This window comes from Stegodyphus dumicola, chromosome 5, assembly GCF_044657685.1.
Source record: "Stegodyphus dumicola isolate Sdum_Otavi_A_Nest chromosome 5, ASM4465768v1".
Taxonomy (NCBI): domain Eukaryota; kingdom Metazoa; phylum Arthropoda; class Arachnida; order Araneae; family Eresidae; genus Stegodyphus; species Stegodyphus dumicola.
In genome coordinates this window covers 145,620,054-145,634,831 of record NC_140772.1, presented here as the reverse complement: position 1 = coordinate 145,634,831, position 14,778 = coordinate 145,620,054, and the positions used below count along the sequence as shown (strand labels likewise).

At 34.7% G+C, this 14,778-nt stretch overlaps 1 long non-coding RNA gene and 1 pseudogene across 2 annotated transcripts in view; one reads left to right on the top strand and one right to left on the bottom strand.

Annotated features, from left to right (window-relative positions):
- The window catches only part of LOC146997269 (cullin-5-like), a 572,661-nt pseudogene that overhangs the window by 54,674 nt on the left and 503,209 nt on the right, over positions 1–14,778 (bottom strand). The gene's annotated exons all lie outside the window — the stretch shown is intronic.
- LOC146997276 (uncharacterized) lies at positions 39–7,080 on the top strand. Its single transcript, XR_015040974.1, has 2 exons — positions 39–1,234; positions 6,452–7,080. It is a non-coding gene; the product is annotated as an uncharacterized LOC146997276 (long non-coding RNA).

The window sequence follows — 14,778 nt, the reverse complement described above, 5'->3', positions numbered from 1 at the left end:
AAAAACTGGTTACACAATTATAATACTTTATTACAAAAAATAATAGTAGGACTGGAAGGGAATTAACTTTTTTCCTTTCCTAGGTATGTAGTGTGAATATGATCTGATTTGCATAATATATTTAGCCACTGAGTGAATAAATTCCTACTAGTGCCAGACCTGGTCAAAAGACATGTTGCCATTCATACATTACTGCATTCATTGCACTGTTTTTTAAATGATTTGTTTATTTTCTTTACAACAACTATGTAATTCTGCAAAACTCAGGAATCATGCAAACATGTGCCACAGAAAGTGGCCTAAAATGCTTGGTATAAGGATGAAGTAACTTCTTTTAGATATGTTGTGGTTTATCTTATTTGGAAAAGTCTAAAAAAATATCATACCAATTTAACCCCAGAACAGCCGAGAGATGGCAGCACATGATTACAGACCACAAAATTCTATCCCAAGATTCTCAAGGAGAGAGTCAGTCGTCGAACGCGCGCGATGGTGCACGTGTGTAGTTTGGAGGTGAAGATGAAATAAAAATTGTTAAGTTTGAAATGTTGAATCTAATTTGATCTTCCTAAATAATTATCATAGATTCTTAACAATGGTGACCCGGCCTTGCAGCAACCAAGCGTTATTGTTTTAAACTAATATTTGCACGGAAAAAAAAAAAAAAAAATTCTCTTTTTTTTTTACATATTACTTGGGACTTAGCCACGTGACTGGAAATGACTGAAGGAACAGCAATAATCGGAGCAGTAAAGATACCTGTGTACAACTTCGCCGATCCTTCACTATGGTTCACTATGTGCGAAGCAACATTTGAATTGGGAACACCGAAAGCGATATCGGAGTCTCGCACGAAGTATAATTACATTGTTTCGCACCTGCCCGCCGAAGCCGCATCAATTGTGAGAGATGTAATCAAAGCCCCCAACTCCACGGATCCTTACAATCACATTAAAACTGAGCTAATCAAGCGGTGCGGAGAATCGACGCATCAAGAAATGAAAAAACTCCTCGGCGGCGAACAGTTGGGAGATCGCCGGCCAAGTGAACTCTTACGCATAATGCGACGACGCGCTGAGTCATACAGCATTTCCGATGAACTAATGCTAACTGTTTTTACAGCATATCCCGAGTTTCGTACAGGTCGATACTCGCAGCGAACACGCCTTTAACCTTGGATAAAGCTGCGGAAGTTGCGGATCGTGTCATCGATGTATCACCATCTCCTGTAGCGGTAAGTGCCACAAATATTTGTTCTGCTAATATTTCAGATTCCATTGAAGAACGTTTACTCGCAGAGATAAAAAAATTGCACGTAAGAATCGATAATATCTCGCGTGATCGTCGCCGCACTCGTAGTCAGAATAAATATCGCGGCTAAAGAGAACGCAGCCCCTCTCAAAATAAAAACAAGTTTGATACCTGTTGGTACCACCTTAAATTTGGTGAGAGAGCTATAAAGTGTACCCCGCCCTGTAAATTTTCAAAAAACGGCCCAGGCGAGGCATAGCGGCGACTACAGCCTTGCCCTCCAATTCTCGTCGCCTTTTTGTTAGAGATGCGCGCACAAATGTCAACTTCCTCATCGACACGGGTTCTGACGTATCTATAATTCCAGCAACAGCATTGCAAAGGCGAAATCGCATCCAAATGACCCTTTCAGCAGCAAACACTACACCAATTTCCGTCTACACTAGCCAAAATCTCTCCTTAGACTTAGGTTTAAGACGCATATTCAGATGGACCTTTTTTGTCGGCAGTGTTTCAACCCCTATTATTGGTGCAGATTTTTTGTATAATTTCAACTTGATGCCTAACCTCCACACAAAAAGATTAATCGACGGTAACACTAATCTTGGCTCTAAATGCAGTTTACGAGTTAGTGCAATACATTCAATAAAGACAGTATCTGGCGACAGTATATACCATAAATTATTATTAAAATTTCCAGAAATCACAAAACCACCCCGTGCTGACCAAGAAATTAAGCACACAGTAGTGCATCACATCCAAACCACAGGACCTCCCGTCACTGCTAAAGCACGACGTCTTGCCCCAGACCGCCTACGAATCGCCAAAGAAGAATTCCAAAATATGATAGAATTAGGCCACATTCGTCCTTCAAAAAGTAACTACGCATCACCTTTGCATATGGTCCCTAAAAAGGACAGCACGGAATGGCGTCCTGTAGGAGATTACAGAGCCCTCAATGCACAAACAATAAAAGATAATTATAACATTCCTAATATCTTAGATTTTACTTCTGAACTACATGGCTGCAAAATTTTCTCGTACCTTGATTTAATTAAAGCCTATCATCAAATCCCTATACATCCTGATGATATCCACAAAAGTGCTATAATCACCCCCTTCGGCTTATTTGAAAGCTGTCGCATGCAATTTGGCCTATGTAACGCTGCAGCCACATTCCAAAGATTCATCGATGAAGTTACTCGAGATTTAAAATTTGTTTATGCATTCGTAGACGATATATTAGTAGCATCTAAATCTGAGGAAGAGCATATCTCGCATCTAAGAATACTTTTTGAAAGATTGCAAAATTATGGCCTTAGCCTTAAACCTTCTAAGTGTGTTTTTGGTGTTTCCTCAATAAATTTATTAGGTGTCAAAGTATCTGAAGAAGGAACAGAACCCCTGAAAGATAGAGTAGACTGTATTTTGAATTTTCCTAAACCTACTACCATAATTCAATTAAGACGCTTCTTAGGTCTATTCAATTTCTATAGACGTTTCGTTCCTAGAGCAGCACACATATTAGCACCCTTAAATAAATTTTCAGAAGGTATCAAAAATAATAAAAAGAGCAGAAAACCTAAACAAAACGATCCCAAAGAAACACTTCAATGGTCTGAGGCTAGCGAACAGGCATTTACAGATGCCAAAAATTCACTAGCTACCGCAACTCTTCTTCGTCACCCAATTCCAGGAGCCAAACTTAGTGTTTGGGTTGATGCCAGTGACCTGGCAGTTGATGGTTCCTTGATGCAACTCAACACAACCAACTGGGAACCGATTGCATTCTTCTCTGTTAAGCTCACCAACAGTCAACAAAAATTCTCCACCTATGATCGAGAACTATTGGCCATTTACACTGCGGTGAAGAGATTCCGGCACATGCTCGAAGGTCGGAACTTTATCATTTTCACTGATCAAAAGCCTCTTATCTACGCCTTTAAGCAAAATTCAGAGAAGTGCAGTCCGCGCCAATGGCGTCGACTTGATTTCATTTCTCAGTTTAGCACTGACATTCGTCATACCAGTGGTGTTAATAATAGCGTTGCAGATGCATTATCCAGAATTGAGATAAACAACATCTCAAATTCCTCATTTCTTGATTTTGAAGCCTTTAGTCACGCTCAGAAAGCTGATGATTTACAAAATCTGCAAAACAGCAATCATTCACTAGAAATAAAGTCCATGCCCAGCCCAGTGTCAGCAACAGAACTCATCTGTGATGTATCAACCGGAATTCCAAGACCTATTGTGCCAGCATCTTTTCGTAAAATAGTGTTTGACCATTTTCAGAACCTCTCGCATCCAGGAACAACAGGATCTTGCAAATTAATTTCTGCTCGCTATGTTTGGCCCAATATGAAAAAGAATATTAAAGACTGGGTAAAAAGTTGTGATGCATGCCAGCGATCCAAAGTTCACAAACACACAAAAACACCTCTGGGTACATTTGCTACACCAGACGCACGATTTTCTCATCTGCATGTGGATTTAATCGGACCCTTGCCTCCTTCAGAGGGCAAAATGTACTGCCTCACCATCATCGACAGGTTCACCAGATGGCCTGAAGTGATACCCATCGCTGATATGACAGCAGCAACAGCATGCAGAGCCTTGTTCGAAGGATGGATATCCCGCTTTGGATGCCCATCTACCATCACCACAGATCAGGGTCGCCAGTTTGAGTCACCTCTGTTCAGTGAGCTCACACAAATTATGGGAACAAGAAGAATTCGTACTACAGCCTTTCATCCCCAAGCAAATGGCTTAGTAGAACGTTTTCACAGAGTCTTGAAAAATTCTTTAAAAGCCCATGAAAACCCAAGATGGACTGAATCATTACCAACAGTTCTCCTTGGCATTCGAGCTGCTGTTAAAACAGACATACAAGCATCAAGTGCTGATCTTGTGTATGGAACTTCACTAAGACTTCCAGCAGATTTATTTTCCCAAAGTGCCCAAAATACAACTCCATCTTATGAGTATGTGCAGAAACTCCAGGCACAAATGCAGCAGTTAAAGCCATTTCCCAACCAAAATCACCAAACAAGAATCTTTGTGCACCCAGAATTGCAAAAGTGTACACATGTTTTCCTTCGTGTGGACAAAATAACACCACCGCTCACTCAACCATATACAGGTCCCCACAAAGTCATAAGTCGAAGCGACAAAGTTATAAAAATATCCATAAATGTCAGGCAAAGCAATGTTTCCCTAGACAGAGTGAAACCTGCATTCATATATAATGATGAAATACAACAAATTCCTCACGAGCATGAACCTAAAGTCCCAGGAAATACTACTGGAAACTCTGTCAACAATTCCAAAACCACAAAATCTGGATGAATTGTGAAATTTAGCAAGAGACTCATCACAGAAATTGGTTAACTTGATCATAATTACTCTTGAGTTACTCGATTTTCAATGTTCATCATATCACAATTATTCTCTACAAATTTCAGAACTGAAAAACCTTTATTTTCATTTATTCATGTCAATTAGATTTAACCTGTATTACTTTATTTTGTTTTCTACTTTTATTTAATTTCATGTATGTAAGTGATTTCAGCAACTGACACAACCCAGCATCCCAATTCCCTTTTGTTTATGCTATGTATGTGTAAATACTGTCGTTCTTTCACTTCGCTTGTTCACTGGGGGGATACTCTTGTTGTGGTTTATCTTATTTGAAAAAGTCTAAAAAAATATCATACCAATTTAACCCCAGAACAGCTGAGAGATGGCAGCATATAATTACAGACCACAAAATTCTATCCCAAGATTCTCAAGGAGAGAGTCAGTCGTCGAACGCGCGCGATGGTGCACGTGTGTAGTTTGGAGGTGAAGATGAAATAAAAATTGTTAGGTTTGAAATGTTGAATCTAATTTGATCTTCCTAAATAATTATCATAGATTCTTAACAGATATTTCACTTGTCACACAGAAAAAGAAAACTCAAAATAATTTTCAATTTTTTTCTTAAAATTATCCATTTGCCTTATAAAATAAATATTTAATTAAACTAAATTTTAAAATTTACATTTCCATGTGCATATTATGAAGATTATTATTATTTTATATATACATACTGTATATATAAAATATGTAGACCCAGATTTAGACTAAGCCTCATATACATTTACTTCTCCCCCCCCCCAATTTCTTCTTTCTTGGTCTTGGTTCAATCCACAGTAAAACTGGCATAAATTTTTTTTTATGCCAGTTTTACTGCATCCTTTCCTTTAAAAGTACATCCTTTCCTCGAGTTTCTAACGACGTTTTGTTCCTAATGACCATTTCCTTGTTGCCCTAAAAATATGCTTATTTTGCTAAATGGTTTATCCAGTTCTAACTGTTTGCATGTATCATATAATAACAGAGCTGTGACAGACACATATACTAGTGTTAAAATATTTTGTTCTTGATGTGAAATGCCATTCATGTTACAATACTGAGGATAATAATAAAATTTACATGTCTTTTTTTTATTATATGCTTGCCTACCTACTGAATTTAATTTTATATTATCATTTTTATTTTTCAAAATTGTATTTTAGAACGCCCCTCTCATTCTTTAACTTCATTTTTCTTTACTTTGAAATTCTTCATTTGAGACATATACAATTTCCTCCAATTTTAGTACAAAATCGAGGGGAAAAAAAAAGTACCTGGAAAATCTCAGTAACGATGGTGAGGTCCAAATTAAGTTAGAAATTAAGCAATTCATTTCACAGCTGCATTTTCAGCAGTGAAATTTCTTTTAAGGGTCAAAAATGTTACAACTATTAGGTGTTTTGTTAGAAAAATTCTGTGCTTTAATAAATAAATGCATTATTTTCTTGACGAAAAGGAATTTCTAATAATGCTTTGTATCCATATTGTTAATTACTGGACATGCATTTGTTTTTTTTATTTAATTCAGTTGGGGAAATATTCAACCACATTTTTCTGTATATCTTGCATAGAGATTGCTCATATTTAGGGTTTTCATAGATGCTAACTCTACTGGTTTTCAATCACGTTACAAAAATCTCCAGTTTTTGAGATTTCATTGTTGACAGCTGTGGATTTTCTTCAGATGAAAAATAGACATTTTTATGACTTTATTGTTTATCAATTATTTTTGTATGCTTTTGTAATTTTTTTATTATTAAAATATTTTCCCTTTTACAAAGTTCTAAACTTTTTCTTTTTTCAGATTCACCTCACCGATGATATCGGAACAACATTATTGATGTTTGTTGTATTCAGATCTGCTTTCGACGAAATAAATTCAGGTAGTGAAAAATATTCATATGCAGATTTATTTACGCTCTTCATAGAACGGGGATGTGACGTTAATGCCACTAGGTTGGGTAGTACTGTTCTTCACTTGGCAGTTATCGAAAAACAAGAAATTTTAGTGCGAAAATTGCTCATTTCTGGAGCTGAAATCGACAGGCGTGATGAGTATGGTTTTACCCCATTGTTCTATGCATGTAGAAGAGGTAGCCAGAGATTTGTGGATTTACTTATAATTGCTGGTGCTAAATTATGCACACAGAATTGGAGAAATAATTTGATAATCTCTGGAAATGAAGAAAGCATTAAGATGCTTATATATATAAATGATAAATCCAAGCAGTGTCATACGCTGGAAAACTTGTGTTACATTAGTATCAGGAAAAGACTTCAGAATGTAGAAAGAGATGCCTTTCAACTGGGTTTACCTCCATTATTAATAAGACGCTTACAACTCAAAGACTGTTCTAATTATGTAGGATGATTATTCTAATTATGTATGATGTACTGAGTTGTAAAGTTTAATAAAGGGTAAAATATTGCTAAGTATGCATTTTCCTTTTTTGAGGGGGCTGAAATAACACTTCTTTTATTATTTTACATTCTTACAATATTTGCTGTCATAATTTATAAAAGTTGCGCTATATCTATAGTATAAACAAGCAAGAAGAAAGGTGTGCATATATCATATGTTAACAACAAAACAATGCACAAATGGAAAAGTTTGTAACCCAATAAAAGCACTTTTGTTATAAATAACACCAAGCAAGAAATAACATTTGCATGGAAGGAAAGCTTTTTTAGAATTATATTTAAATTATCTGCGACAATAAAAGCATGATCAAGTTTTCTTGCCAATTAACAGAACCAGTCCAGTCCTCCTGTATACAGATTTGGGAGATATTTTAAAATTTTATTGCCTTTTAGTCCACTTTCACATTACTTTGATTACCATTAAAAATTAACATGAGTCCGGCCTCTGAAAATTTACATCTTATTCAAAAATTACAAATCTTTGGATAAGATTACAATCACAGATACAAATCTTGTTCAAAGAGTTGAAGTTATATATTTAATTATTTATATGACTTATCGTTATTATCGTTGCTAGAATATTTTATTTTGATAATTATATTTTACTTTTATTGGAGCTGGAATAATGATTGCAGTTTGTGTTTTCCAGCAGTTAATTAATTAAACTAAAAAAGTATTGCTTCTTATCATCTTTCGTTTTTTAATATAACCGTTACATGAAATTAATTCAGTTTCAGAATCCTTACTTCTTCAGAAATATTTGCAAGAAATTTCTGAAACAAAGTATACAAATGATTTCAAATGCTAAAAACTGAAAAATTCGAATAACTAGATAAATAATTATAAAATAATACAGCAAACAATTTTTAATGCCTAATCTTTTATACCTAATTCATTTTTAAAGCATCAACAGTCCAAGTCTTCTCAATTTTACTCACAAGATAAATATGTATTACTGTTATTTTGGCGTGTGTTTTGGGGTTTGGCTGTATTATGAAACGCTAATACCACACAACGTAAATTGTTGGTACATCACATGATATTCTTCCGAGATGTGAAGAACACAAGTCCGGCCCACTCAGTCTCTTTCGTGCAAGGTCCAAAGAAGCCACTATTGAGATTGATGGAAGAAATTTTTTTTTTGTTAAAGTATATTTTGCCAAACAGATCTCTTCTAAATATCTGATATCACGTAATAGAAAATAAGGTAGAAAAGAAATCTCATAGTTTTCTGAATAGAAGCTCAACGTTAAGATAGGATAATCATTCTTTTTATAAATAACAGAGGTCGCTTTCAACACAAGTGCCTCAACAAATCACTTTGCTGTTAGTTTTCTATCGCTGATATCTGTCACCGTTTTTCCTTTATACAGAACAACATGTCTCAGGTATTATAATTATGATACTAAAAAGATTTTTTAGAAAGTTTAAGCATTCATCCAATAACCATGTAAATCACAGCTCAAAATAGCTCTTTAAGCTAAATCATTTAATAACAGGTAGCACATTGAAATTCGGACTGTCTCGTTTAACTAACCAAAACCCTCAAGTAACTCGAAACTCTCCTTCCCTCCGAAAAAGCCAACAGTAGAAACATTTCTAAGAAAACAACTCATGTTCCATATACAGAAATTTTGCCTGGGACCTAATAATAATTTAGAGTTGCTCTCTGAGTGTCATGTTTGTTTATACTCTTTTAAATTTTGTTCCACATAAATGTTTCCTCAGAATTGTTACAACATTAAGCATTTCCCCCCCTAACTCTTATTCAGGTTCACTTGGCTCTAGAACTCAACAGCAGAAACTCAGTATAATCACGTATGTGTCAAAGTACTAATTACATCTCACTTGATATGAGCTGGTAAAGCGCGTGGAATGAAACGATATTTAAGATAGTAGGTGCTTGGAAATTTATATCGTTGGTCCTTTGGTATTTAATTAGGAAAATTCTCAAAGATCCATTGTGGAAGTATTTCAGATTACTGAGAATTACCTGCTATGTGCAGTATCCTTATATCTGCATCAAGGTATAAAACAGGCCCTTTAATTTCTCTTTCAAAGTTTCCATGTAAACGTGGATTGCAGATAAAATTCAACTAGTTTCAAAAGAATAAAACTTGCAAATTTATTTTGAGATTAGCGGAAGTACAAGTTGGATTGAGAGCAATGCATCTAACAGCACAGATCTGTAATACCGCTATAATCCTTCTCTAAAAACGATAAAAAAAAGTACAATTCACATTCATACATTTTTCAGTCTGATGCGATATGGAACCCACATAAAAATTTTCGATAGAAAAATAAGCTAATTCTGTTTCATTATATCAGCAACAATGGCACGCAGTTTTGAATGATTTTTGTTTTTCTTATCAAATAGTCCTAAAAGCTTAATTTCCATTCAATATTTCACCTATAATTAATTTTAGTTGATTAAATGTGGCAAAATCTTGACCTTTATTCATCAGAAATTAATAACATGAACAAACAAACATACATTCTTCTTTATATGTATAGATTTTGTAAAACTTACAAATTTTTATTAAAAAACTCCATGATTTGAAAGCGAGCGGTAGCAACACTTCGAAATAAAGCATTTTTATCTCCAAAGCTCGAGACTGTTGCCACTCGGAAAAATGTGTGCGAAAATCAGCGCTTTCAGAGTTTCTAATTAGTATGTCAGCTGATTAAATTCGAAAGAAGATGGGACCAGTCGAAATGGCTTACCACGGATTTTTGGAATCGGGAATAATGTATTTAATGTTTGGCAATTCTATTTTTATTTCATTGTCAAACTTAGAAATTTTTTATTAACAATCTCTAGGATTTGATTGCGAGAGGGTTGCCACTCGGAAATATTAGGGCGAAAATTATCATTTTCCCAAGTTTTTAATTAATATCTCTGATTTTAGCTACTTCATTTTGGAAAAAAGTGGTGGTCGACCTTTGCAAGACCCAGAAAACAATTGTAGAAAGTTTGGTGAGAAACGCACAAATTTTCTTCTTTATATATATAGATGGTGTGAAAACAGAGTTGTTGTGTTATCCAGCTACATTGACCTATGAGCAGCCGTGCAATAATGATGCTGAACACTGGTACTTCGACCTGAGCTCGATTCTAGACAGACGGGCTGATTGCATCGGCGTTTTCATGATTTGTCTACTGTTTAAGGAATATACTAGCTAGTTTCCCTTAAAACTCCTTCCAAGAAGACATTTCCCCTTAGGCAGACAACCCATGCATGCTTTGTCGTAATCAAATAATATACATATTATGTTACACAAATCATTTTGCCAGTGGGTATATTTTTGTCTTAAAGATATAAATTGAACGAATAGAAAACCTCATTACTTGCAACCGTAATGTATAATCAATACATTGTAAATAAAGGTTTCTCTTCGACAGACTTTCTTCAACTACATATAATTAAGTAAATATTTATTTGCTTGTATAATACACTGCTGACAAAAAATTGACAAGAAATGCAATTTTGAACGTTAAATAAGTACTTGAATTTCATTGCCATTGCAGAAAGGAATACTGAAGTATCATACAATATTATCAACGCAACTGGATATTCTTCACAACTACACATCAACAGCATTCAGGGCAGAGATACTTTCTTGATTTGAAAAGATGTGTCAAATAATGTTGCATCTTGAAATTTTCCAAAACAGATAAATACGTCATCTTGAAAGACCCAAATAGAATAAAAGTATTATTTTAAAGCTGAGAAATGTAAACTTAAAGTACATGGGCATTTGGCGTTAAAAACTATAAACGGCGAATCACTTTTCAAATTGTTCCCACCCAATATTATCGCCCTATATTATATTTAAAGAAATTAAATAGTGAAGAATCTGCATAAATGTATGTATATTCCTCGCACTGTAAAATAGCGTAACCTAAAGCCATTGAAATTTGGAATAACGTAATCTTCCATAGAATATGGGCATGTGGAAGCCCTAGTTTGAATTTGAAATTTGTTTTATTATCAATTTCTTGTTCAGAAACACTTCAACGTGTTATTGACCAAAACACTAAACGATTTGAAGCAAGTAGTGGCAACACTGTGCGAAAGAAAAACATTTTTATCTCCAGGGCACGAGACTCTGTATCGGAATTTCTAAAGATATACTCATTTAAAAATTATTTTGTGATATTGCTGTTGAACTGAGTTTCATGGTTTGAATACAAAGAACATGATATTTAAAAAATAAGGAAAACGTTAAAAAAGTAATTTAACGCAATTAAATTTTTAATTAATTTAAAATCTGAAACCTTTGAATTTTTTTTCTTACTGCTTTTAACCTTTTTTCCACTTTTCACTTCACCATATTTCTTCATTCGCCTCATATACTGGTGATTATTTTATTGTCGGCACACATATGCAGTTTCCAGTGACATAATAATTGTTACTAACGCTGAATACTGTAATTTTTTTATTTCATTTTACGTAATATTGACTTTCATAGACTAATATGGTCTTTCGTTGTGTTTTGCATCGGAACGCATATATATTATACGAATCACAGCCAACTTATAAGGAGATTTTGAAGTATAGAAGATATTCCTCGTTGAAATCGTCTCTGTTAAAGACAAGTCTGAAAATGCGAATGTCGTCCGTTTTCAGACATACAAAGATAAATTTTGAAACATTTTAGAAAATTATCGAACAGTTTTGAATCGAGCATGAATAGTTATTCCTATAAGTTATTGTACAAAACTAAGCGGAGAGATTCCAGATGAACGTTGAAATAACCAAAGAAATAGTAGAGCAGGTATTAGTGCAATCGCGATGCGCATGTGAAGGGTCACAGAAATATGGCTCCACACTTAACCATTGCGGTCGCAGTTCAAAGCTGGCTTTCAGCATAATAAACCTCATACAAATGGCAACCACTTCAATCGAAATGAACATTAATTCATTATTTTCTCAAACTTCGAAAGTAACTCAAATTTTATGGGGTCTAATCATTGCCGCTGAATTTATTATAATGTTTTATGTATAAAATGTCAAACAAGTCAGCAAATTAACTCGATGTTGTTGCCATTACTTTAATGTAGGGTTCTTCAACCCGTAGCCCGCTGAAGGTGTTTTAGTGGCCCCACATTTGAATTTGAAGAAACATTGAAGAATTTTTGATTTCAAGAAAACTTGCCTTGTCAGCTTTTTCTCGTAAAAAAAAATCCCTCCTATTCTTGATATTTAAAACATTTTATTGACATGCCTCATATTATTTGAGGTAAAATTTTCTGAAAATGACGAATTTTAGGCAGTTTGCCTTATTTGCAACGGCAGTGTATCTGTGATGAAGGAATACAACATTAAGAGATATGATACTAAGCACAGTGAGACACATTCTGCACTGGAAGGTCATTTTCGAAGTGATAAGGTGAGTGAATTAAAATCAAAACTAAATTTTCAGCAGTCTTTCTTCACCACAGCGAATAAAGAATATGAAAATAGTGTTCGTGTTAGTTACGTAATAGCAGAAAAATTGCTAAGGGTGGAAAACCATTTTCTTATGGAGAATTTCAAAAGAATGTCTTCAGAGTGCAGTTGATGTACTTTGGCTTTCGAGTCATATCGAATATTAGCTTGTCTGGTGTGACAGTAGCCAAGCGCATATAGGATCTCGCAAGAGATATATTCAGAAAATTAAAATGTAAATGCAAAAAATTTGAGTCTTATTCTGTAGCGATAGATGAATCGACAGATGCAACAATTTAGATATTGCACAAGTAACCATTTTTATTCGTTGCGTTGATAGAGACTTCACAATAGTAGAGGAATAAGCCAGAGTTGTTGCACTTAAAAGTACAATACGAGGAATGGATTTATATTACAGTCTGACACAAACTTTGGATAAATGTAATGTTGACTTCGGTAATATATCTGCTATAACCACGGATGGTGCTACATCTATGACTGGAGACAAAATGAAATTAAGAACATTACTCATATCTCATATGAAGGCTAGTGGAAATAATACTATGATGATTTTCCACTGCATCATTCTTCAAGAAAATTTGTGCAAGAAGTTATTCTCAAACTTTGAACAATGTGATGAGTGTTGTTGTAAAAGTGGTTAATTTCATTCGGTCTAGAGGACTTAATCACAGGTAATTTGAACAGTTCTTGATTGATTTGGAAGCTGAATATGGTGATGTTGTGTATTATGTGGAAGTACCTTGGTTGAGGCCACTCTTGTTTGATCTTGTCCACTCTTGAAGAAAGATGCTTCAGCGTCTGTTTTGTTTGAAGAGCGAAATTCAACAATTCATGGAATCTAAAGGAAACTCTATTCACGAGTTCAGTGATGAGATATGGTTGAGAGACTTTGCATTTCTTGCAGACATTGCAGGTCATCTCAATGATATGAACTACCGCTTACAGGGAAAAGATCTACCTATATTAATTTAGAAGTCAAACAACGAAAATCAGCGTTATATTTTCAAATATCGCAGGACTAGTTTCGATGGTTTTACCGAACCATCATATTCAGCTGCAAAAGAGCAAATGAACGAGATAAGATATAATGAAAACATAAGACAAGAAAAGCCAGGACAAGAAACAAGCTACTGGCGCCATCTGTTGAAGAAACCAGAACTAAAACATAATTTCTTTAAAGGCTGAAGGCATGTGGATTGGAATCAGGGTCATTAACTAGAACAGAAAGATTTTTTTAATGTGAAATGCCTCTAGAAAATCCAGTTCACCAATGGAAGATGCTTTTTGAATAATTTTGGCAGCAGAAACATTTAAATTGTGATTTTCATACCAACAATGTTGGGCAACAGAAGACTTCTGTGTTTCCTTCTTCCTAACATATGCCTCATGTTCTTTAACGCGAAATTTTAAGGCTCTCTTAGTTTGGGCGATGTAATTTAAACCAAACTGGCAAGGAATCCTATAAATACCCCAGGAATTCATATCCGGAATGGGATCCTTGAGTAAAGAACTCGGAATTTTATTGATCGGAGAATAAATGACCCGAAAGTCAATTTTCTGCAAAATACGTGCAACCTTATAGCCAATTGATGGAAAGAAGGGAATGGCAACGGAATTTTTATAATCTCCTAAAACAAGAATGGGCTTTTTTGTGTGTTGAGATGAGAAGTTTTTAACTGCTTCATTAATAATGTTAGGTGAAAAGCCCCTGTCAATAGCTATCGCTTTTAAATAATTTAGTTCTTCATCAAAGGATAGTTTGGAGGAGCAAACTTGAAGAGCCCGGAAAACATAGGAATAAAATGAAGCTAACTTTTGTTTAGTCGGATGACATGATTTGAAGTGAGGTGGAAGGCTTCAGTAAACCGTAGTACTGAAGATGGATGTGTTTTGCGTGACTAGAGTGTCGAGAAACGGAAGAGATTTTCAAGTCTCAAGTTCAAAAGTGAATTGAATAGCAGGATCAATGGAATTCATTGTTGAAAGAACTTTATTTAAATCATCTTTATTACCTTCAAACAGGGTAAAAGTATCGTCTACTATATTTGTTCGACGTCTTATTGCGTCTTAATTAAAAGATCTACTTGTTCATAATCTTTGTTATATTGTAAAAAGCTTTTAATACAAAATTAATCCTCTGGGAAAGTCAATAGTTAAATAAGAATCCCACTCACTTTTCTAAAATTGGTGGAGTGTGCAAAGAACTCTACAGCGTGGAATACAAATAATTATGTACAATGCATTTCAAATTTCAATT